Genomic DNA, 23,735 nt, shown 5'->3' with positions numbered 1-23,735 from the left:
CCAGTGAACCCAGCCTCCAGTGAGACCGTAGTGGTATGACTCCCCTACCTATGGCTCCATGGGTGTTCCTTTTTGGCCTCACCATATCCTGCGTTCTTGTATGGGGAACGGGACCAGAGACCCCACAGGCCGCCCCGCACGACAGCCTTGGACTCTGAGCAGAAAAGACCTGGGCATGTGCCATGCAATGGTCCAGCCCGATACCCACCACTTTCTCCCTCTACCAAATGCAGGATAATTATTTTCTGAAACAACCTCTAAAACTCTTCCCTCCAGGGCCAGGTGCTCAGAAGACCTTCCAGGATGCTTCTGGTCCACTCTCTGACTGTTATAGCACCATCCCCAACTATAGGGGTCACAGGCCTCCTTTCGCTCAAGACAGGATGGTCAGGTCCTACGGCCTCTCCTAAACCCAGGAGGGTGATTCACCCATGAGGCACCATTTATATCTACTGGTCAAGCTTTGAACACTGCATTCCATCGGCTGGCAATGCGACCCCATCTGTCTTTTCTCCACCATGCTTCTTGTCTCCTCTACTCACCTTCCTCTGCCCCTCCCCCCCCAATGCCTACAACCAACTGGGTTGAATATTCAATAAAGAGCTGATGAGAATCATAAACATTGCTTGGCACCTGAATTCAGAGCAATGACATAGATTTGTTTATAGTCCTTCTCTGAAATTCCTCAACTGTTAACAAGCTCTGAGCAGATCCAGGTGAAAGCTGGTTACCCTTTCACAATGCTGCAGCACCCTTGGATCTGCTCAGAGGTGCTGGAGGAAGCCCAGCCCCAGCTGCCTTAGGTCAGAGCCCTATGATGTTTCCTAAGGGCCTGGAAGTAAGACACACCTTAGAGGGAATTAAAGGTCATTCCAATGAGAGCATGAGTCATAAACCATCCATGACTTAAATTTTGGCACCTCCAGGAGGTTATTAATTATTAGATCGGGCCAATGCACAGGGCCTGAGTGAGTCAGATAGAGACTTAAGTTTCTCAGTTCTGCCCCAAGACCTCAAGGAGACCTCCAGGACAAATCACTCAGCACTGCTGATGTTGGGAGCTGCCATTTTCACATCTGGGAAACAAAGGAGGCAGAACCAGCAGTACCTGTTAAGATTTCAGTCTAGGCTTTCATTTCCCAATGCAAGAAGAATAAGGATATTTTTGTGTCATTTCATCTCCTGACAGCAGGAATGGAAGAGGCTGAGAAAACTCTTCGGACACACACAACAAAAGGAAATCTGGCCAACCTCACGACTCTCTTCTCGAGGCCCTGCACTATCTGGATGCTGTCCACCTCGGCAGCTTAGCCATCACAACTCCATCTCCCTGTATCTACCCCCATCACCCAAGCCCATCCATCCCTCTCTCTCTCTCTCTCTGTCTCTCTCTGTCTCTCTCTCTCTGTCACACACACACACACACACACACACACACACACACACACCTTTCCAACACATATATGACATTTCCCAGTCATGGAAAACCATTTCACATTCCCCAAATAACTCATCTTCCCTATTTGTTTCTTCTGCCCCAAATACCCTCACTGCCCCACCCCTGCCCTTTCCTACTTGTCATGTATTCCAATCACCCTAGTCCTTCCCTGACTTCACTGAATACGTCCCTCCCTTGCCTGACCGCATATGAAATTTTAAACATCTTTCTATTACAGCATTTGTCACATCAACGTGAAAACCCCATCTCTTTCATCTTTGTCTCCTCCCCTAGAAAAGAAGTGCCTTGGGTGGGGTATGACCATGTTTTTGTCACCATTATTATCCACGCTACTGTGCCTGGCATGTAGCAGGTGTTTAATAAATATTTATTGAATGTATGGTTATAAAATGATCTTGAATTGAAGCAAATCATGTTCTTTTTGGCTCATGTAACAAAATGACTGGCTCATCATTCAGAAATGAGGGGCTGCGGCGAGGAAGGGAAGGCTCAGGAGAGAGGCAGGAGGGGGTAGGAGAGACCCTGGCTCCATCTTGTTACTCAGAGACTCACCCTGAAGGGTGGGACCTATAAGCCTGGAAGGCAAGCAAGAGTCTACAGCCTGGATGGTTGAGATGTGTGGTTTCTCTCTGTTTATGCCCCTTTTAACCTCCAGTGTAGACTCAGGCAGCACATGGCAGAGGATCCACAGGAAGTCTCCTCCATACCTGGGAAAGCACTGCCTCTGGAAGCCACAGCGTGGTTGTTGCGAGAATCAGCGAGAGGGCCCAAAAGGAGTGTGGCGGGCTGGCTGGCCTACCAGCTCATTCCCTACCGCAAAGACTCTTCTTTCTGAACCTAATTTGGATGATCCCTCAAAATGTATGCCTCTGGCCCTGATCTGTTCTCTGAGAGCCAGACACACACACCTAACATACACCTGCCGCCACCACCACGTTTCAGGAGCCCTTACACCTGGTCCTAAACAAAACTCCAACACACGTGACTGCTCCCCGTGTTCCCAACACCATCAGTGGCACCTCATCCATCCAGTTCCTCAGACCAGAAGTCTAGGTATCACCCTTGAGACATCCCTCTCCTGTACTTCCCCTCCTCCAACCTACCACCGAGGCCTGCCAACTCTGCCTTTTACGTGTCTCAAACTCATTTACTTCTTTCCATCTGCACCATCACCTCAGTCCCAGCTGCTGCCATCAACTCTTGCCTGGACTTGGCAATCATCCCCTCACTGTACCCCATGTTATTCCTTAGTATTCTTCAGTAGGTTCTCACATGGCAGCCAGCACAATCTCTTCAAATATTCCATTCCCTTGCTTAAAAAGCAGCAGTCAGTCAGTGACCTTGCAATAAAAATGGAGCGATATTCTATACGTGGCCAATAAGACCCCGCATGGTCCCTCCCTGCCTAACTCTCCCCTCTCCTGGATCACACTCCCCCTTGCTTTCTCAGCTCTAGCCTCTCTGGCCTTTTCGCCTTTCCTTGAAGGCACCATATTAGGGCCACAGTACATCTATCTCTCTGCCTGCAATGCATGATCCCCTCCCCAGCACAACTTTCCTTTAAATCCTGAGGTCAGCCATTCCTTTATACCCCAGACCCGTCATTCCTACTTCTGGAATCCAAGCTGAGTTGAGACCCGGCTCCCTTTCACAGTGCAGTATGCCTGTTGTCTGAACTGACAAGCTCTGTCTCCTCCACTAGACTGTAAGCTCATGGAGGGAAAGAACAAGGCGTGTCGTTGCTCATCGTCATGTTCCATTGCCAAGGACAATGCCTGGCACACGGAAGGTACTCAGATATTTGTTGAACCACGAATAATGGGTTTGGGTTTTACTGAGCGGATGATGCCTTGCCTTAGAGGCTGACTTCCCAGGAGATAGTTACAACATAGAGGACTTGCTGATGGCAACGTGTTCCTTTTGAGAAAGATTTTCAAGTGGGAGAAAAACAACCTTCCCCAACTGGCATAAAAATCGAAGAGTAAAAGTGGAGTTGTCTAACGGAAGCAACGCACACCATCGGTACATTCACCAGCCTTCTGTGTGGGGCTGTGGGGAGATTCCACTCCCACCCCGCGCCATATGCTAGGGAGAATTGGGGTAGGAGAAAGCCTTCCCTTCCCGTAACTGACATAACTTCTCCTTAATTTGGAGAAGCGGGCGATGTGACGTGAGCTCAGTAAGCTGCTAAGAACAAAGTGCCTGGAGATCGCAGTTATATTTCTGGTCGGCCTTTCTCTTCTATTTTGCTCACTTTGAGGGCTTATCTTGGTGCTGTGAATGGACGTCTTGAATGTCCTTCAGGGCTCAACAATGGGGCAAGTGGTTGCTGACTGTTTCTTCACAGTCGAGTTTGTCTGGCTGTAAGTGTACGTCTGGGTAAAATTAAAGCTAATGTCAGTAACTAGCAGGCTGAACCCTAACAGGTGGGACATATGTCCAGAGCTTGTGCCTCCTTTTTTCCTTCATGAGTAGCCCTTCCCGCAACGTAGGGCTATGCACCTCTAATTCCTATGTCAGAAAGGCACCCTTCAGCACAGCAAGGCCACCTAGCTATCTATTGCTTCAGGAGAGGCCTGCACACCGGTATTGCATACTGAGATTGTATGCTCCCAATAAGTTATGTGCACCAGGACTCAGGCGTAGCATCAGAGAAAACATTCTTTGAAATGGAATGTAGGCTACAATGCTATTTTCCTCCAAATTAACGAAGATTCTTAAGAATGATAATATAAGCTCTCCCAGACACTACTGGTTGTATATACAATCTTTTGGTAAAATAATCAGCATGTTTTAAAAGCCTTGAAAAATTGCATTCATAACAAAATTCAATAACCTGGCAAGGTACATAATAAATACATAGACAATAAACAGATTTCTTCTTTGTCAGTAATAACTCATTAGAAAATACAATTGGACAGAAATCTCACTCTGTCTATATGCGGCACGTAGGCATGAAATCTCTAAGAACAGTGCAGAGCTCATATGAAGAAAACCACAAATGTTTACAGAGAGATATGAAAGTAAACTTAAATAAGCAAAGAGAGAGCGAGAGCGAGAGAGAGAGAGAGAGAGAGAGAGAGAGAGAGAGAGAGAATAAACGGAATAGCATGTTCCTGAACGAGAAGACTGAATATTATGGTTGGGAGGTCAATTCTTTATAAATCAATTTATAAACATCACCTAATTCGTATGACTATCATGTAACAACGTCAAGAAAAGATGTTTTTAGCTTGGCAAAATGATTCCGAAGTGCATCCGGCTATTAGATGTGTCAGAGATAGTAACTAAACTATTTTGGAAAATAATAATAATGAAGATGACCTGTAGTTGCAGATTCTAAAACAATACACATGCTCCTATAATGATAACAATGTGGCATAGCACTAAGTCCGATAGAAAACACGCCCTCGCTTGTACAAGACGTTAGTGTATGAGAGAAGGAGCATTTCAAATTGGGGGAAAAGAAAGATGTTTCAATAAACAACCAGAAGAATTACTTAACTATTAAGAAAAAAAAAGTTAAATTCGTATCTTATATCTCATAACAAAACGAGATAACTTAGAACTGGAGAGAAAGCTGAATTTGTAAAATGAAATCAAACAAGCAGAAGAAAATGTAAATCCATAGACAGTGAGAGCCAGGACAGGGACGGATTTTTCTCAGCATAAAAACAAGAGGAAACATCAAAGTGAAAAAAGCTGATAAATAGGATGACAAGCAAATTAAAGGCTTCTATACAACCAAGAAACCATAAATGAATTTAAAAGACAAATGACAAACTGGGAAAAATATTCCTAACGTTATACCAAAAGGTTAATATCTTCTTATGCATAAAGAGCTCTTACAAATCAATAAGAAAAAGATAAATATAAATAGAAGAACAGGCAAAGAACAAGAATGTCAATACACACAGAAACAAATGCTCCAGCCCACTGGTAATCAAGGAAGTGCAAATTGAGACCACGAGATACCATTACTCACCTATCCAACAGACAGAGATATTTTTAAAAATTATAATAGGTAAGAGTACGGTAAAATGGGAGTTGACGTGCTATTTATGGGAAGGGAAATAGCACAGGCTTTCTGGGGGCAATGTGGCGAGACAGTTTTCAGTATGTTCCTACCTCTGATTTGGTAATACCAGTTCTAGGAATTAATCCTAAGGAAATAATCCAAATTGTCTGCAGATATTTATGCTCGACAATATCTGATTGCAAGATTATTTATAACAGCAAATCACTGAATTATCTAAATATTTAACAATAGGAAGTTGGTTAAGTAAGGTATGGCACATTAATATAACGGAATATAATGAAATACAGCCTTTTAAGAGCATGTTTCTGCATGCATAACAATGGAAAATAAGTACAAGGTTAAGAGGGGAAAAAAGCAGGAGATAAAAATGACATAGATATAGTATGACCCCAATTCTGCTAAAAGTGACAAATAATAGATTCTAAAACGTTAATTGTTTTTATCTCTTAGTGGTAAAATTAGGCATGGTTTTTCTTTCCGTTAAAATTCTCTATAAAGAACATTACTCTTATAATTGGAAAGTAATATAATTTTTAAAAAATCAAACCTTGGTAATTCTGTTTCTAGAAGTCTATCCAAATCACTCTGTCATGCAACTCTCACAACCACCCCACAGGCTGGTACTATTATGTCCACGTGGCATGTAAAAGACAGAGGCTTGGATGGAGACCGTAATCAGCCTGATGTTATCCTCAGAGCTGGGCCTTGTCAGATCTCTCTGACACCAAAATTATAAACCAAAATACTACACAAGAATACCAGCCAGAATGTTATAGTAGAAAGAAAAAGCAAAGATGCCTGATGGGAATGGCTGAGCAAAGCAGACTGCAGGCATGATGGGTGACAGGCATTAAGAAGTGATGTTTAAAAATCATTTTTAATGACATGGGAATACTTTCCGAAGTAAAAAAGCGAGATGCAAAATTTCATAGCCAACGTAGCCCTGACTATTGTAAAAATCCAAACCAAAAGGAAGCCTAGAAGAAAATATGGTAAAATATTAATAATAGCCACCTCTAGATAATAGGTTTTTAGAGATTATTACTTCATTCTTCCTGAACGTATTCCACAATGGGTATTGCTTTTATGATGAAAAAATTTTCCACATTAACTTAAAAAAATATGAACATGCAACCCCTTATACTCCATGACCCTCTTATACCTGTCTCTCCTTTAAGGCCAAGTTGAAGGCTCATCTCCCCCATGAAGCCCACCTTGATTTGCCCAGCCCAAACTGCTCTGACCTTCCAAACCATGTATTCAAAGTAGAGCTTTGACTCCTGGCTTCAGAAAATGTCACAGGGATCTCTAAGGGCATCGTAGCTCTTGGGCTGGACTCCCCTGCAAGTTTCCTAGAACCTCTAGGGTGGGGAGTATGTCACCTTCTGCTCTTGCATCTTATATGTCTGCCTGTGAGCTGGGTTGGCTTCTGGAACTGATGCCAATAGAGTTGCCATTACTGTACCTTCCGTATCTCGGTCCTCATCGTTGGGGAAAGGGTAGATGATTATCATGAACAGGACAGTCTGTGAGGAAGTTCTCAAAGTCCATGGAAAAGGAGAAAATCCAAGAATAAGTAGTGAATTCTCCAAAACACTGTATGTATTCAACTGTCCTATATTCTGCGGTTATATTCTTCCCTCTCTACTCTTTGGTGTTCAAACATTCGTTGTTTTTTGAAATGATGGAGTGAAGAGTAGTTGGTAATTTTAAAATGTTATTTAACAAACGAATAACGGGCAATGCCATGTTGCTTCCCCCGTTTTCATCATGTTTCATGGCCCATCAAGATAATAAACATAGCAACGTTTTTTAAGAAAAAAGGGAATTTAAGGTATTTATTATGTTTGTAATCCAAATAGTATTAGTGCCAAATGAACAAAACTAGAATATTATTTGTTACTCGTTACAGAGAAGTATTCCTCACTACCCAATCCAAAATAGCTACCCCTTCCCTTTTCCCACATAGCAGTTAGAGTTATCTAGATAATACTCCAATATTTACTTGTTTTCTTTTTTATGCTAAGTATTCCTATGGAGAATGTGTATTGCATGAGGACAGTGTTTTAGCCTGGCTCAGTGTGGACGCATAGTTGTAGGTGCTCAATGAATATTTGTTAAATAAACAAAGGAAGGAACTTGGAGCTGGAGAAGGTAGAGGGAGGGCTCTTTGAATGGGAGGATATTGTCCAGAGTCTTAAAATATTAGAAAATCAAATTTAGTACCGAAGTCACTGATGGGTGATACCAGTTCTAGGAATGAATTCTAGCTATATACACGATACACTAGGTACACACTAGCCCATGCTATCTTGTATCTGGAGAAAATTCTTGTAAAGGTTTCCTTTGGTGCCCAGTCATTCTGGGAATAAGACATTAAAAACAGAGTAAACGCAGTGAGCAGAATACTTGGCCGGCAGCACTGGCTCACACACCGGCAGGACGTATTAAGTGGAAACATACGTACAACTCAATTGTGAGCAGCTCTCCATCCCCTGCTTCTCATTAACATTCTCCTTCCCCCAGGCCTCCCAGCTTCTCTTTAGGAAACAAATCATTTTTACAGTAGTTGATGAAAAAATGCCCTCTTGTGGGCCTGACAGTGGACCACCCTGGGGGTGTTGGAGATTTCTGAGAATGTGGCGGGTTATTCAAGAGAATTCCTTCATTAGATTTAAAGATTTTTTTTTTTTTTAAAGAAAATTCCAAACATCAACCCTTTGTTAAAGTGAAAATACATTTTCTGAAAGGCCATTAAACGGAACTGAATTCACTTCCCCGTGTCTCACTTAACGATGCAATTTCTGATTATCTTCAACAGCATCGTCACAACGACAATTATTCTCCTTTCTAAACTTCTGTATGATTTGCTAATGACTGGGTGACTTTTTCTCTTTTTTATGATCACTCAGAATGTGCCACTTTTCTGCTCTCAGGAAACCATCACCTGAGATTGACAGGCAGCAATTGGAAATAATAAAATTATGTAAGATGAGCTTGTAATCACCAGCATTTCACAAGAAGCAAAATGCATTTCACTGTAGCTGAGGAACAGAAAGTTTCTTCCTCATTTTAAATCCGTATCAGAGGTAAAGCCTTCTATTAAAACACAATTCTCTATACACTTACAGCCACTGGCAGACTGCCAAGGAGACCATCATGGAAGTATTGCTGCAGAGAAGCAGGCAGTCAGAGGCATGGGGGAGCCAGCGCTCCTGAGAACGAGAGCAAAGTCTCCGGAATTCTTCAGAGGGCACTGCTCACAGCCAACCTCACCCCTTTTGGCCAGGGCACTCTGCAACTGGACTCTCTCTCTCTCTCTCTCTCTCTCTCTCTCTCCCCCCTCCACTTTCTCGAGGGGCATGGGGAAGGTAAACATTCAGAAAATTCTTCCGTCTTTACTCTCCAGGCACGCACGCGCGGACGGACACACACACACACACACACACACACACACACACACACACACAATTTGCATTTCTTCCTCCCTTTCTCACTCCTTTATGTCATGTATTGTTATCATCATCATCATCATCAACTTGTGATTGATTCTGGGTGATGATCTGAAAAAAAAAAAAAAAAATGTCACCCTGCAGTCCAGGACCTGGTTAATTGCAACCTTTCTGCTGGATGTAATTTACAGGTACAAGTGACCACTTGGGGGCACAGTTATTTGAGAAGGCTGGCACTGCGTTCAACAAGGCAGGCTTTAAAGGTTGGACGCCTGCTTTAGCTTAGCTACCTTTCAGAAGAAAGCCCCCAGATCTCAGTCCTGAAGGAGCCCCAGGATGAGACAGAACCAGGGATTCATTTAAGGTGAGTCTGAGATTCATTGTGAGGGATATTTTCATGTGGGATTATATGGAACTATTCTGTTCCTTCCTCTTCCTTAAAAACTGGCTATTTAAAAATTTCTTCCACATGATGGCCTGTCCTTTTCATGGTTTTGTGTGGGCAGGTGCACAAAGACTTACTACGGGTGGCAAAAATTCACCTTATTATTATAGTTAAATTTCTTTCCCTTGTTAAACAAGTTATTTTTCCCATTATAAAAAGTATGATTATTTTTTTAAAATCTGGAGAATTTAAAGGTAGAAAGATGACCATTGCTAACATGGCATATTTGCAGTCTTTTTTCTATGTTCTTTTTGTTTTTACATACTTGATACCATTATACACACACACATACACACACACACACACACACACACACACACACACACACACACACCATGTTTCCCCGAAAATAAGACCTACCCTGAAAACAAGTCCCAGTTAAGATCGTCAGCCAGACGGACACATTTAGTACGTTATGACGATGTTCCAGAAGATGACATGACTGTATTTGAATAAATGTAGATTGTTGTACATGAAAAAAATAAGACATCCCCTGAAAATATGCCTTAATGCATCTTTTGGAGCAAAAATTAATATAAGACCTGGTCCATATTTTCTGGGAAATACAGTATAAGACTTGGTCTTATTTTTGGGGACACACGGTATACACACACACACACACACACACACATGCACATACACATGTATATACACACACACGCAGGCGTGTGTGTATGTGCGTGTGTAAAAGAAATCAGGGAATGATTAAATCAGGGACTGATTTCTTTTAAATAACTAAGTTTCCTTCTTAAAAACTATTCTCTCAAATAACCAAACTCACGATAAAGTCACTTTAGAAATTTTGTTCTCAATCCCCAAACAAGTGTTTTGTATTTTTCCTTATAGTTTCCTGATCAGAAAACGGCGAGGATTGGCTTTCATGCCCCCTTTGTGCCAACCCCAGTCCAGTCAGACTGCAGTTCATAGCTGGGCAAAGAGGAGACACGAACCTGGGGGGAGGAGAGGGAGGAAGAAAGGACTGGGGGGCATAGGCAAAGCCTGCGAGTCAAATACAGGCTGGGGTTTCACCAAAGACCCCAAGGCCCAAAGACCCCAATGTGCTTAAGACGAAGCACATTGGTTAGGGGCCCAGAAAGATCTGTGTCTGCTGTGCAGCAGAAATAGAGCAAAGATCATCTTTTTGTGGCTCCTATTTGTATGCAGTCATTTCGCATCCTGGTGAAGGGATCCTTTATCTTGTCACACATTTTAGGAAATCATGCCTCCTTCCACCTGACAATAAGCCAGAGAGAGAGAGAAAATACCACCGGGTTTGTACTTTTCCACCCACAACAGCTTGCTACAGCACCGGGTCCACGGAGCGAATTCTGAGGAATTCCAGATCCCTCACTGCTGCCCCTCCTCGCACTGCTCGCGTGGCTGTTCCCACGCTTTAGGGTTTGGGATTCCAGTCCCAGCTCTGCCTCTGCCTGGCAAGTCTTAGGTGGCGTTCCCCTTCTGGGGGCTTCATTTGTTCTAACTGTGACATGTGCTCAGCACTGGCCTAGGCCCTTAGAGGAAAATCAGCAAAGGAAAATAAAGAAAGGTGAGGCAATCAAGTCCCCCAGGAGCACACAGTCAGCTGGGGACTCTACAAAGCGGTTCCATGGAGAACCTGCGTCAGACCATGTTTATGGGTGGGGCTCCTGTAAAGGATAGGCATGTTGTGAACTGGGCAGAGAGCCGCAAGAGCCTTCTGGAGAAGGAAGAGGGGAGAGGGGAACCAAGGGTGCCCCCAGCCTGGCCAGAGTGGCTCCTTGGAGCAGCTGACACCCCCCTGAGAACAACACTGTCTTCTTGCTCTTCAGCCAAGTCAGGGACATAGTTCCCTGTGCCCAGGGGGAGGCAGGCATGACTTCTCAGGCCCTGGTTTGCTGAGATGGAGTCCATACACCATTCCCCGTCCCATGCTCATCAACACTGTGGGCTCTGTGGAGGGCGCCAACCACAGTCACAGGGCTCTTGTACCTCCCAACTGTGCCACCAACATCTCTCAGAGGCGAATTTGGAGCAACACGTTCTTTAGTAACCATTGTGCAAACCCAAGCTGGGTCTTCCAGGCTTACTTCTCACAAGGGAGAGTAGAACTTGTGAGATGGTGGACTTGGCATGGGAACAAGAGGTACAGAGTGCAGCTGCTGAATCATAAATCCACTTGCCCCTGGGGTCCTCCAAACTTTCCCTGCTCCGTGGGGCTTCTCAGTGCCCATAGCTTGCTCTGTCAAGCCCTCCTGTGTCTCTGTTCTCGACTATGGAGCAACAGTTTAAGCTGTCACCCATGCACTCCCCACTTGTATGGTCTATGTCATGTGATGAGGCACTGCCCGGGAATGTGGAAATAGGGGGAGCAACTGAATTCAGCTTCCACACAGATGAATTTTGTCTGAGTTCCTGAAGGAAGGAATTACCCTCTCACCTCCAACCTCTTACAGGCCTGCTGCAAGCAGTGCATAGGGCAGCAAAGCTAGCATTAGTGTCATAGGAGGTCGCTATGTTCTGAGAAAGGAAGTAACTTGCCTAAGAGCTCACCATTTCTAGAGGGCCCTGTTAGGATGTTGGGCCCAGATCTACCTGGCATTGAAGGTCATGGCTCTTAACATAAGGGCTTCCTGCTTCATGAGATGAGACGCTGGCCACCAATTGGAAATGGGTAACACTGATCATAGACTCACCAGAGAATGGGTGAAAACAGAGGGCGAATCACCACAAAGAGAGACCACCTCTCATGCTTCTGTCTCAGACTAAAGGTGCTAACATGGCTACGGAAAGAACATGTCAGCCAGCCCTGAGGCTCCAAACCAGGGGGAAAGGGACCCAGCTGGAGACTGAGCACCTCAGCCCTGCCCGGAAGGGAGGGTACCCCGCAGGCATCTGGTCAGTTCTGCAGGTGACTGCCTAAGCAGGGCATGATGCCCTTACAGCTCAAGGACACGGACCTTTCAAACCACCCAGCATCCTCCGGATAGAGATTTCGCTTTCTGTGTGATGTGCCTTCAGGGGAGAAATCTGTTCAGCAGCAACACTTGTACTTAGTCTACTGGATATTATATTTTTAGTGTAAATCACCCAAACACCATTACCTGGAGACTTTCAACTCTGGGTGTGCTGCCAGTGAAGCAGGATGACCCTCAGCATGGAGAACTTGCATGACAACCCCACCTGGCTGGGACATGCCGAGGTGACCGGCTAACACCCTCATTTGCTGAGGTCTGTCTCCCAACACAGCACCACCCAGGATCCACCCACAGGAGAACGGACACACAAACTGTGGAACGTGCCACGGAATACTACTTAGCCATAAAGAACGAATTACTGGGACACGTGTCAACATAGATAGACGGCAGACACAGTGTGCTGAGTGAAACCAGCTGGGCACAAAAGAGTACACACTATGTGTTTCTGTTTATACGAAAGTCAACAGCAGGCAAAGCTAATCTACGGTGACTGACATCAGAAAGTGGTTGGGGAGAAGGGGAGTTGCTTGTAGAGGGGCACAAGGAAACTTTCTGGGGTGATGGAAATGTTTTATATTTTGTTTTGGATGGTGGCTATGCAGGTATATTCAATTATCCAAACTCAGTGAACACTTAAGATCTGTGGATTTTATTGTATTGCCTCAATGATTATACCTCAAATAAAATAAACACGATGCCCAGCACAGAGCTAGGTACACAGCACGTGCTCAATAAGCATTTTTCAATTGTTAAAGTAAATGCCTTCTTTTTTCCCTAAGCAAATTGTTCAAAGAATTTATCAGGAGAACCAGTTTGAAATATGTTGAGAAGGCTGGTTCATTTTATTGTGCTAAAAATATGTAACACAAAATTTACCATTTTAACCATTTAAGGGTACAGTTCAGCAGCACGAAGTACATTCAAACTGTTGTGCAACCATCACTACCATCCACCTAGAGGACCTTTTCATCATCCCGACTAAAACTCTGCACCCACTAAACAACAACGCCTGATTGCCCCTCCCCCAGCCCCTGGCAGCCACTGTTCCACTTTGTCTCTATGAATTTAACTACTCTATGTACCTCATATAAATGGAATCATACAGTATTTGTCATTTTGTGACTGGCTTATTTCACTTAATGTCTTTCATGTTCATCCATGTTGTAGCAGTTGTCAGAATTTCCTTCCTTTTTAAGGCTGAATACTATTCCATTATATGTATATACCACCCTTTATTTATCCATTTATTAATCTATTGAGGAACACTTGGGTTGCTTCCACATTTTCCTATTGTGAATAATGCTGCTATGGACATGGGTGCATAAATATATACTCAAGTCTTTGCTTTCACTCCTTTTGGGTAGATACCCAGAAGTAGGATTGCTGGATCATATGGTAATTCTATGTTTAATTTTTTGAGGAGCTGCTATACCATTTTCTATAGTGCTTACACGGTTTTACATTCTCACGGGCAGCTAAGGGTTCCAATTTCTCCACATCCTCACTAGCACTTGTTATTTCCTATGTTTGTTTGTTTTATAATAGTCATCCTAACGGTGTAAAGTGGTATCTCATTGTGGTTGTGATTGGAATTTTCCTAATGATTAGTTGTTTTGAGCATCTTTTCATGTGCTTACTGGTCACTGGTATATTGTCTTTGGAGAAATGTCTGTTCAAGATCTTTGCCCATTTTTAAATCAGTCTCTTTGTTTGTTATTGAGTTGAAAGTAAATAAGCTTTCATTGCCACTTTGTGCAGGACTGAGAACCCAGTCTTGCCTTCTCCACTGTCACAGGTTCAGTCCCTAGATGTCAATCTCATGTCCCCTATCCCAGTGGCCCACTGGTCACGCAGAGCACAGGAATAAAGCGTCAGACGGGCAAGTGCCTCCCCCTTTTCCTAGGACCAAGGTGACGATATCTGGCCCAGGTGTCTAGTCCAGATATCAAAAACTGTTTCTGAAGACCAGACATCCTGAGAGGCATACCTGGAATAAAAACAGCTGACAGTGACAGTTCTGGAATTGGGACATCATGGTTTTGTGAGCATGCACCCCACCCCCACATCCTCCCCTGAGAGTCCTCACCTAGGAAGATGGCTATTTGTAGTTTCTGCAGAATCTACAGACAAGCTTTAAATTCCTAGGTGGGAACCTGAGTAGGGTGGTGGCTCTGGAATGCCTTTTTCATGGGAAGTGGGGGGAGAGAGCATGGGATAGGCAGGGACTATCATCAAGAAAAGCAGGGCTGAGCCCTTGCCACAGAATGACGGTTTGCATGTCTTTATCCCAGCAGGGCAGTAGCTCATGCTGCTTTCCTCTTAGTCTTTTTGAGGACTGCCTGCCACCTTCCCCTCAGGCCCCAATCCACGACTCCCATCCTCTCCTCCAGAGAGCACTGTGGGCCCCTGAACCGCCAGACCTTTCCTTCTGGGTGCCAGAGCAGACCCTGTCAGATACCTGGGGCCGGGGAGGAAATGTCTCCTTAGCTCACAAGAGAGGTGGTGACTTCCATGAAGCATGGTTTCCATGAATATCATTTTTCTCTTCTGGGGGCAAAGGAGGAAATTTTAAATCTTCATGTCATTTGATTGTGGAGAAAGGCAGTTTCCCCACGTCGCATGAAGCCATCCAGGTGTTCCCTTTTTTGGGAATGTGTTGCCATAGATCGGTAGATTGAGAAGCTTTGGCGCTTCTACTCGGCACACCGAGGCTTCAGCAAGAAATATGTTCCTTTCACAGTTTGAATATTATTCAAGTTTTGATTATTAAAGCTGGTTGGAACAGCATGAGCCGAATAGATGACAGCACTCCCCTTACAGCAGGCTCTTCTCTAGCACGATCGGCTAGACAGACACACACGATGCATGCTGCCTCCAGGTCTCACCAACCCAGCTTCCAAATGCGGCACACACATATACTTCCCCATTCCACGGCCCTGGATTTTGGTTAGGGAAGCCAGAATTAGAGCACGATCATCTTATGTTCCTTCACATGCACCTAATAAGCAAATTCAACGGCAAAGTAACCTAACCCAAACAAACATGCTAATTCAATGGCAAAATAACCTACTCCTATCTCAAGAGGTCAGAACAGTGCATAATTGCAACAAAAGGGCCTCAAGATGAATGTGGACGTGAGGTTCCTGAGCTCAGACCCTGAAACTCTCTCAGCATCAGGGAGACTCCCAAGAATACACATAAATGCAGAGCATGTAACCCTCTTCACAGCCCACCTGAAATAGCAATCATTCTGAGCAGGTCGAGCCACTCAACTGCGCTGGCTTTGGCTTTTCACACGACAGAGTCCTCTTGTCTGCTCTTCCCTCACCAGCCCCCACCCCACCCTGCTGCTTCTGAGAGCTTTGTGGGGATGCCTTACGAAAAAGGAAGCCTCAGGCCTGATTTTACCCTTAGGGTAGAAACAACCCCGGGAGAAAGGAAGGGGGAGGCAGTGGAGCTGGACAAGCAGAAACACAGGAGCAGCCGGTTCCAACCCAGGGACAGCCAGCCCTCTGCAGTCTAACCCTTGCCCAGCATCTCCTGTGCCATCACTGCGTTACAGGTTTGTAACCATGCCTTTCTCACCGTGAATCTCAGCCTGAGGAAGCCACTACTTGGCTGAACGAGGGTTGGAAGAGCTGAAAGAGGGAGCAAACACGTCTTTGTGAGGTCTGCTCCAGGCTTGATTCATGCCCTCTACCCATTTCCAATAGACAAACACACAGATTAATCTAAAAAATAAAAATAAGACTGAAGTTGGAAAACGCAGTGTTACTGCCCTTTTGTGGTGGTCTATGTGATTACTAGGGGTTTCATGCTTCTTTAAAACAATGCCTTTTGAGAAATACCACAAATTTAAAAATCTGAGTGGGGACAATACCTTGCCAATAAGTGTGATATGAAGAATGGGCTTTGTGTCAACTCTCAAAAGTGCCAGATAGATTCAAGTCTTCAATGGAACGAAGAAGCTACAAGAAAATTAGTCTTCAAAGTCTCAAGTCATAAATCCTAGAAGATTCCATTTAGATTACTTAGAATTCATCAACACGCATATTTAATAGATATATGGCCAAATATAGCATCTAAAATTCCACACAGTGAAAAACCACGGACAGATAACTACATAGCCACGGAGTAAAAACTACCCAAAATGTAGGCTTTGATGTCTATTACCTGATACCGTCTCTGGACATAAATTTATCCAGGCAAACATTTTTACTAAAGAGATTTGTGCCAGGCACTATACTAAGCATTGGAGTTTCGAGAGTGAACAAGCCCAGATCCGTCTTTACTGGTCCATGATATATCCTTAATCTTACATTGTGTCTGCTCTTTGATTTGCTATTTATTTCTATGCTGGCTCAATATAGAACAGATGCCATTCAAGCATCTAAAAGTTTTTCTCATTAGCATTCCAGAAACCAGAGTAAATGGAAGTAGGTGGGCAAATCCAAAAGGACGATGAATGTTGGTCAGAGTTGGTAAACATTCTCATTTAAGCTCATGTTCTTTCCCTATAAGAGAATTATTTTATTTATTTAATTAGCCCAGACAACACAGTACCTGGCATATAACAGGCAACGTGAAGTGGTGCCAATGCACTGAGATCCAGTTTGAAGTATCAGAAATACACACACACACACACTACCTATGGAAAAGGAAAGACGAGGCAGACAGACTGGTAGCTGATGGATCTGGGTCCAAGCACAACTATTGTACAACGCGGCTAGATTTGTGGCTTTGGGCCAGTTGATTACCTTTCTGAGTCTCATCTTCATTTGTAAAATTTGGAGTATTCCTACCTTGCAGTGTTGATATGAAGACTAGAGATAATACATGGAAAGTACTAAAATAGAGTGGGCAGCCATAACTGGAAGCTATTATTATATTAATATTATTAATTATTATTATTATATTATTGGGGCTACATATCTGTACGGTGACTGAATAATAGGTGAATTAGCTGACCTCTAAAATCCACATCAACTCTAAACTTATGATACCAAAAATGGAATTAAAAGTTCATATATCAAATCCATTCGAGGATATTTTTAACTATTGCAATTGTGATGCAATCTCTTACGCTCTTCAGAATAAGTAATGATAATGAGACTCACAAAGCACAATACATATACTCCCACTCTGGCATCCCCTGAAATTGTTTACGATGAACTTGAACAGGATAGGTATCTATGGTTTCTGAGATCTCCAGGATTGCAGCTGCCTCTTCAATCACTACTTCTTTACCCACGCTCTCCTTTCTAGAGCACTGCTCTAGGCCAGGCACTCTGATGCAGGTTTGACCAGGGTTTTCTCAGCCACAATGATTCCCTCCATTTTCATGAAAGAAACCTGAAGCTTCCCAAGATTAAGGATCTTTCCAAGGTCACAGAGCAGCAGGCACCAGAGACTGGACTTCAGCTTTGACACTAAGCCCATGCCTTTACACACTCAGCAATAGCACAGCAATGCAGGCAAGCCCTAGACTCAACACGTAAGAGATTGCTCAGACTTGCAAGGAAACGTACACACAGAAAAAGAAGAACAAATGTCAGTCACACCTATTGCATTCTTTATCTGATTATGTTCTGTTGACTGCATTTTCACCAAATCTCTTAAACAGGACATCAATGTAACCCATTAGTGTGAAAAGTGTTAAACTATAGCAATCCCACTTCTGGGTATTTATCCAAAAGAAGTGGAAGCAGGACCTCAAAGAGACATTTGCACACCCATGTCCACAGACATGTCCTGTAAGGTTCTACTTTTGTGAGGTATCTAAAGTCATCAAATTCACAGAAACAGAAAGTAGAATGGTGGTTGCCAGGGGTTGAGGGAGGGGGAGATGGGTAGGTGATTTTTAATGAGCAGAAAGGTTCCGTTTCGCGTGATGAAAAGTTCTGGAGACCCACTGCACAGCAGTGGATACTAACACTATTGAACTGAACACGTAAACGTGATCAAGATGGTAAAGTCTGTTACGTGGTTTTTTTTTAAACCGCAATTTAAACATGGAAATAAAAGTGGCAGAATATGTATTCTGCCACTTTTTTTATTATTTTGTATTATATACAAATATATATTTGTATATTATATATATGTATGTGTGCGTGTGTGTGTATATCCTTAAAATACTCAATGATTTAAACATTTCAACTATAAAATAATTATAAAAATTGACACTTACGGGGCCAATGGCAGCCTTTACATGCTTGGGGAGCTGACTTTTTGGCTCAAACCCGATCCCCTATCATAAAAATCCTGGACTGTTCCTGTTCTAGCTTCTGAATCATCATTGGCTCCTGCAGAGTCAAAGTCTCTGGACCATTTGAATTTCATGCAGATATGCTCTCTCATGGGAAATAAGAAACCTTCCCCTTGTCCCCCTAAAAGTGGAAATGCCGCAAGATAATCAAGTTCATTTCATAAACAGCAGTGTTACTACTTCCAGTGACCAGCTTGCTTCATCTTAATTTGCAGCTTCAATTTCCCTGTTTTTAAGTAATTTCCTTGGAGAAGGGACAGACTACCTCTGTGACCTAGGACTTTGGGAAAGTAAGCTTGTAGCTGTCGTAGGCAGAACCACAGAGCTTGCTTTCAAAGTGCTCCCTAATCTCAGCATTTTTGCTCCAACGAGCAGATAAAGAATTCTGACACACTTTTCCTTCTTAACCAAAATTATTAAGACCATTTCTAGGGTAAAATTTCTTCAAGTGAAAAGTACTTGCCAGAGATTATGTTACCGGGTTGTTCTTTTCTTTTTTTTTTTTTTTAGCTTATTAGGAAATGACCCCCGATTTCCTGCATAATAACAAATGACATCTTCTGCACAACCTACAAATATTCTTCCAGTCTCTAAACATTTGGGTCTACATGTGACTTTTCTGTCTGCAAAGAGATTTCTTGTTCTCTAGACGTCCCACGTGGTTTCTGCGTTGGTTTATCCACAGCCTCCAAAACCAATGGCTGGATTTTCTTATTTGCAGTGTTTCTTCCTCCTCCTACCCCCAAGAAGGCACTTAGTTGACTGATTATAAAATCACAAGGTTGGTAATAATTCCATTTCGCTATCTGACTTTGAACTTAAGTGTTCTAATTACTTCGCCTGATCCTAATAAGTCACTAGCGTGCTAATGCTTGCCTTGATATTTCTGAAGTATATAGAGTATGATTAGCATGGGCCTGCATCATTAGAAAGCAAAGTTGAAACTGGGTGAGCAAAATCATCACTCACTTTCAGCAAAACTGCCTGTTCAGTGAATTTACAAGTTACTATGATCCTAGGAATACTATCTGCTGTGACTAAATGTATACTACATTTGAAAAACCCTCTGATGCTTTGGATCCTACTGGAAGAGAAAAGATCCTAGAAGAACAGACCCCATTCCAATACACAAAGTCCCAAAGTCTGTTTGAGCCAGATATAACCGAAAACAAAGAATCCTTCAATCATAATGGGGTAGGGGGAAAAAAGAAGGAAGGAAAGAAAGACGGAAGGAAGGAAAGAAGGGAGGAGGAAAGGAAGGAAGAAAAACCTTTAGTCAATTCTGCTGGATTAGATTGACATCTCCAGGCCATAAAGCGAGACAGATTTACCATAAACCTTCAGGAAGAAAAACAAAATACCCATGCACACACACATATCAAATGAGATGCTAAAAAATTACATTAGCACCAGTGGTGTTATTTTAGTCTATTAAAAAATTTAACCCCTTTATAACTGTGTTTAACGGAGAATAGTGTAAACTTTTGGGAACTAGAAGGGGGAAAAAAGAAATGCTTTAAATGGGAATGATTTGCAGCCAAATCAATTAATAAATGAAAGAAAAAAAGATGGCACAATTGAAATTGATGCCAAAGATTTATAAGGTTGACTAAGTAAACAAAGATGGAATGGATCACCATGGAAATACATGAATATTGAAATAGGCGAGATTTGAATAGACTAATGATACGCCTCACTTAGATTGACAGGTGTGGATAACAACTGTAACACTCAAGCCACAGCAACATCCACACTTCTAACATGTTTACCCCTAGAAAACAGGAGCTGGATTTAAAACGCTCCTTTACTAAAAGTTTAAAAGTAAAATACTTCTTTTTTTTTTTTTAAATCTTAAATGAACTGACTTAATTCTCATCTACTTGAAAAACAGGAAAGGTTTTATCCATTTGCTTTCTGCACATGAGGAGCTAGCAGAAGTCATTCTCGGGCTCTACTAGTCCTTGTTCCAATAAACCTCTCACAAAACTGAATTCTCGGTCTTGCTTATCTTCCACACTGAGTACTTGAAGTATGACCACCACTCATTAGAAACATAATTAAAAAGACACAACACTAGGTTCCTTTCTCCCATCACATACAGATAAAAACTAATAACCCTTAATCTATCTGTTACCATGGCTACCATAGGATATTTTATTTCAGTACAACTCTAGGTATTTTGTTTGGATTGTTGCTTGCAAATGAAAGTTGGAGACCTATAAATTTCCGTTAACTGTGCAGAAATGGAGAGACTGCATAGAAGAAAATGCTTTTCTTAATCACGGACAAATATGGTTTATTAGATGCTTGTGCAGAAAAGTTATTAAAATTGGTTAAATGTATCAGCTCATAAACCAATTTAAATGCCATTAAATCCATAGAGTTTAAGGGCACATAGGCTAGTGTTTCTCTGACTTATAGCAGGATGATACATCAAGTACACTCAGAACAATGTATAGGTGGGAGAGTATATTCATCAGTGCATACAGCTCCGTGGCTGTATGTGACTTACTCAAATCCATACCAACCAGCCTGTAAAGTATTCACCTGCATGTTATCAGACGTTTTGGCCCAATGTCAGGATAAACAATCTGTACAATTGTTCACCACTCCACCACTACCCAGTCCCCCGAAAAAAAAAAAAAAAAAGAGAGTGTAAAAGTTAGCTCTACAATCAATCCCCCAGTATAATTTTTTTAAACATCAGAAATGAGGTGGGCTAATTAAATCTGCTGTCATCCGTCCTAAACGGAAATAATTCCTTAAATCTGCCTTCCCAGCGCTGAGTTAGAGATCAGACCTCAGGGCAAGGGAAGGAACTCTGTAGTGACTAGACAAATGACTTTAAAGAGACTGAAATTAGGGTAAAGACAGCTGTAACCAGGACAAATCTGTCACCGCAAGAGGAGTCCGAATGCTAGCGTAGCTCAGCTGACGAGAGACGAGCCTGCAGCTGTGGAGCCTGAATGTCCCTGAGCTGGAGAAGTGGGAGAAGTGGAAGTTTCGCGGCCCCAGCAGCTCGGAGTCCTCAGTGGTGTGGTCCCTCCAGCGTCGAGGTCTCGCCTAATGCTACATAAATACCTGCGTCCACGATTCGCCTGGGGCGCGGCGTGGCGCAAGCACCGTAGGGAGGGAGGAGAGCGTTTGCTGAGCGCCAGGGAAGGCAGAGACGGCGGCTCCTCACCCATCAGCATCCTGGGGACCCGCAGGAGGACCGGCCAATTGACCTCGTCTGCCTTGGGTTCCAGAGCCCAGTAACCACAACTGGTTTATTAGCCGGCGACTCAGGCATCCGAGACTTGCGCTTTGCCTCCATCCCCTCTCCTCGGTGACGGTTCGTAGCAGGCAGGCAGCGCGTCCCCGCCTTCCCCAGCCAGCGCAGACCCGACCTGCCCCGGAAGCTACCTCGGACCTACCTCGGCTCTCGGCTCCGCACTCCGGGCGCCGGGCGAGCGCGCTCCTCCCTCCGGGCCGGGATCAGCGCTGCCCGGAGCCCGCACCCGCGGCGCGACCGCAAATAACCCTACCGCTCCCGGCCCGCTCCAGGCCGGGGAGACCCGGGTGTGAACCCTCGGCCACGCAGCTCCCCCCGCGGTAGTCGGGGCGCGCGTCCACACTCCCTCATTACACATCTCTGGTTCACACTATCCCACACATAAACAACCCCTCCCCACCTGACACCACATCTCTGCTTCTTCACCATCCGCGTAAGCTCGCCTTTCCGCGTCCCCAAACACGGTGGCACCCATAAGGTGTTAAGGGAAGGGGGGGTCACAATCACAACAAGGTCTGTGCAGGTCCCCTCCCGATGGTTTTCAAGCTCCTCTACCTCGAAAGTTACTTGAGATTGAGTGAAGAGACCCGGTCCCCACCTGCGGGGTCTGAAGACAGGAGGGGGCAGAAACCCCAACCCGGCTTCTTGCGGCACAGAGGCGCGCACCTCCCCAAAGGGCAGGGCGCGCGGCCGCCCCCCGGGTCCAGCCCTCGGGTGCGTCTTCCTGGCCCCCGGCCCCGCCCGGGCCCTGGGCGGCTCAGGGGAGGTGGCCTGGAGAGGGACTCGCGCTGCCGGGCCCAGCCAGGGGCCCGGGGTCACACTGGCTTCCAGCATCCCCGACCACCGTGACATTGGTCCCGGGCCGCCCCTGTGCCCACACACCCGGGGGCAGGAAGTTTTTCCCCCGTTTCCCCCCCTGGAGCAGCGCAGGCGCAAGGGCTCCTGCAGCCTGGCGAGTCCAGACGCGGGAGGCTCCTGCGCCGCCGCCACCGCGGGAGCCGAGCCCAGCGTTCCGGGTTCTCGGGCCCCGCTCCCAAGCCCGGCACGGCCCGCGCTGCCGCCAGGACTCTGGGTCTCCAGAGCCGCATCCGTGGCGCTCTAGCCTGGCTCTTACCTCCAGCCGCGGGGCTCCGGCCCCGGCCCAACGCGCAGGGAGCCGGGGGTCTCTGGTGGGCGCAGGAGGGCTGATGGATAGCGGACGGCGCCGGCGGGTAGCGGTAGCTGGGGCCGCTCGGGTCCTGGCCGGGAGAAACGGATCCAGGTCCACCTCCTTGCGATCCTGCTCTCCGCCTTCTCCCCCTTTTCCTCCTCCTCCTCCTCCGCCGCCGCCGCCTCCCGGCAGCCCAGGGAGGATGCCCGGAGAGGGAAGTCAGTCCTTCAGTTCGTCAGCCGGTGCGGCTACGCGCGGCGCGGCTCTCACCGAGGCGGCGGCGGCGGCGGCGGCTCCGGCAGCATCGCCCCCGCCCTCTCCCCGCAGCCGCGGCGGCCGCGGGGCTGGGCTGGCTCCGGGCTCCGGGCTCGGGCTCCGGGCGGGGGCTGCACTCAGGCAAGGCGTCCGCCGGGGCTGCTGGCGGGCGCTGCGGGGCCGGGGCCGGGGCCGGGGCTGGAGCTGCAGCTGGGTCCGCGGCGGCGGGGACGGCGGCGGCGGCGCGGGGGCTGGCGCGGCCGCGGCGCGGGGACCATGCTCCCTTCTGGCTCGCTCCGCTCCGGGTACCTTCTGCTTTAGCTGGGAGGGAGGCGGGCTTCGGCGCGCAGCCAGGGGCGGGCGGAGCCAATCACCGGCGCCCGAGTGGGCGGGGGTGGCGGGTGGGGGAGGCGGGGCGCCCCCGGCCCGGCACCCGGCGCTG

General features: G+C 45.5%; 1 protein-coding gene and 1 long non-coding RNA gene across 4 annotated transcripts in view; both read right to left on the bottom strand.

Annotated features, from left to right (window-relative positions):
• Positions 1–23,214, bottom strand: part of KLHL29 (kelch like family member 29) — a 294,180-nt gene extending 270,966 nt beyond the window's left edge. For 2 of the 3 annotated variants that reach the window (XM_019757277.2, XM_019757114.2), the window contains exon 1: positions 23,003–23,214. The gene's annotated coding sequence lies outside the window, so the exon portion shown is untranslated. The remainder of the gene's footprint in view (positions 1–23,002) is intronic. The other variant, XM_019757347.2, reaches the window with a different exon arrangement.
• Positions 12,818–16,906, bottom strand: LOC141571512 (uncharacterized). Its single transcript, XR_012496271.1, has 3 exons — positions 16,230–16,906; positions 15,935–16,080; positions 12,818–15,285 (listed from the first exon to the last, which is right to left on the bottom strand). It is a non-coding gene; the product is annotated as an uncharacterized LOC141571512 (long non-coding RNA).
• Positions 23,215–23,735: the final 521 nt, after the last annotated feature.

This window comes from Rhinolophus sinicus, linkage group LG05, assembly GCF_036562045.2.
Source record: "Rhinolophus sinicus isolate RSC01 linkage group LG05, ASM3656204v1, whole genome shotgun sequence".
Taxonomy (NCBI): Eukaryota; Metazoa; Chordata; class Mammalia; order Chiroptera; family Rhinolophidae; genus Rhinolophus; species Rhinolophus sinicus.
This window is presented reverse-complemented; position numbering and strand designations above follow the sequence as displayed.